Genomic DNA, 2,295 nt, shown 5'->3' on the forward strand with positions numbered 1-2,295 from the left:
TGTCACTCCCCTTCTTAAACAACTCCAGTGGTTGCCTATCGACCTCCGCTCCAAACAAAAACTCCTCACTCTAGGCTTCAAGGCTCTCCATCACCTTGCCCCTTCCTACCTCTCCTCCCTTCTCTCTTTCTACCGCCCACCCCGCACGCTCCGCTCCTCTGCCGCCCACCTCCTCACCGTCCCTCGGTCTCGCCTATCCCGCCGTCGACCCCTGGGTCACGTCCTCCCGCGGTCCTGGAACGCCCTCCCTCCTCACCTCCGCCAAACCGATTCTCTTTCCCTCTTCAAAACCCTACTTAAAAATCACCTCCTCCAAGAGGCGTTCCCAGACTGAGCTCCTCGTCCCCCTCTAATAATGTTGGTATTTGTTAAGCGCTTACTATGTGCCGAGCACTGTGCTACTCCCTCTGCCATCCCCCCTTTACCTCTCCGCAGCTAAAGCCTCATTTTCCCCTTTTCCCTCTGCTCCTCCACCTCTCCCTTCCCATCCCCACAGCACTGTACTCATCCGCTCAGCTGTATATATTTTCGTTACCCTATTTATTTTGTTAATGAATTGTACATCGCCTTGATTCTATTTAGTTGCCATTGTTTTTACGAGATGTTCTTCCCCTTGACGCTGTTTAGTGCCATTGTTCTTGTCTGTCCGTCTCCCCCGATTAGACTGTAAGCCCGTCAAACGGCAGGGACCGTCTCTATCTGTTGCCGACTTGTTCATCCCAAGTGCTTAGTACAGTGCTCTGCACATAGTAAGCGCTCAATAAATACTATTGAATGAATGAATATATATATATGAAGATACCTAAAAACGAGTAAATAAATAAACTATCCGTTTAAAAACATGTTTGTTGAGGAGGCTGATGGGAAGCATGACTGTGATTAAAATATGGGAAAAATGATTTCAGATATAACCCTGACTTCTTTTTAACATTTGTTTAATTTACCTTTAATGTAGCTTGCTGTGGGCAGGGAGTGGGTCTGTTCATTCTGTTGTATTATGCTCTCCTAAGTGCTTAGAATAGTGCTCTGCACATATTAGGTGCTCAATAAATATCAATGAGTTATTGATAAATACTTATTTAAATTATTTTCCAATCCTTGTACAACTGTCTCTAAGTTTATTTTGTATAAAACAGGGAGAAGGGATTGATGACAGTTACATAGGGAAAGAAAAAACATAAACAACATATAAGACCTGGACAGCAATAAATGCCATCAATGCTATTTATTAAGAGCTAACTTTGCTTTGATTGGAGGAGCAAAGTTTCAGGCTCCTGGCTGCTCACCATCCAGCAGACACAGCTACTGGCTTCACAATCCTCTAAAAATGGAGATGTCCTCAGGCTGCTGTTGCTGCTTTTCCCTACTGCAGTGGAGCCACACACAACAGGGACCTACTGGGAAGCCTCAGGGATGTAGAGGCAGGGCAGTTTTTTTCCTGGGTAGTAGGGCTCTGATATGGTGGAGCAGGGCATAGAGAGCCTCTCATCATTTCTGCTTCTTCCCTTATTGTGCTGGAGCAAAGCAGGGACTGATAGAAAGTCCTTTGGCAGTGAAGGCAAGAGAGAATAGCTTTTCTCTTGCCTTTGGTCCTACAGGGGTTGAAGCTAGATTACTATTGGGTTCAGTGGGAGGATAGGGGAGGATCTGAAGAGTCTGGAATTATGATGCCATGAGAGTCACAGGGATGGGGAATCTGAGAGGGGAGCAAGGCTCTTGCCTTCCCCAGCGGTAGTTGGGAAGAAAGGGCCATCCCAGGGCCTGCAGCTTGGGCCTGAAACCCTGACTGTGAAAGAATTCCAGGCTAGATTGATGCAACCTAATATGATATTCCCTGTCTCAGGGTTGCATCTGGAGAGTATCCAGTACTCTACCACTCAGACTACAGGAGGGAGAGTCAAGCAGAGGCATACCCTTTCCATTCCTAGCTTGGCCAGTGGCTAGTGAGTGGAAGGCAATCTGCTACAAGTCAAAACTCACCTATGCTGGGCAGCAGTGGCATGGGAGAGAGTTGAGGGCAGACTCATTTACTGTGCAGAAGGAGGCAATGGTAAACCATATTTTTACCAAGAAAACTCTATGAATACACTACCAGAACGATTGCAGATGGAAGTGGGGCGTTCTGGGAGAGATGCGTCTATGGCGGCCCTATAGGTCAGACACGACTCGACAACATAAGACAGCAACAACAATGTGATATTCACATTCTTATGTTCTTAAGTAACTCTTGTTTGGTTTCATTGCCTGTAGTGAGACAAGGAAATGACAGGGAAATAGTTGCTGCACATTAAGGCT

The 2,295-nt window shown here is 46.4% G+C and overlaps 1 non-coding gene across 1 annotated transcript; it reads left to right on the plus strand.

Annotated features, from left to right (window-relative positions):
- The first annotated feature begins 1,831 nt into the window (after nucleotides 1-1,831).
- On the plus strand, nucleotides 1,832-1,970 carry LOC114812659. Its single transcript, XR_003760310.1, has one exon. It is a non-coding gene; the product is annotated as a small nucleolar RNA SNORA7 (small nucleolar RNA).
- The last annotated feature ends 325 nt before the right edge of the window (nucleotides 1,971-2,295 follow it).

Source organism: Ornithorhynchus anatinus, chromosome 5, assembly GCF_004115215.2.
Source record: "Ornithorhynchus anatinus isolate Pmale09 chromosome 5, mOrnAna1.pri.v4, whole genome shotgun sequence".
NCBI classification, from domain to species: domain Eukaryota; kingdom Metazoa; phylum Chordata; class Mammalia; order Monotremata; family Ornithorhynchidae; genus Ornithorhynchus; species Ornithorhynchus anatinus.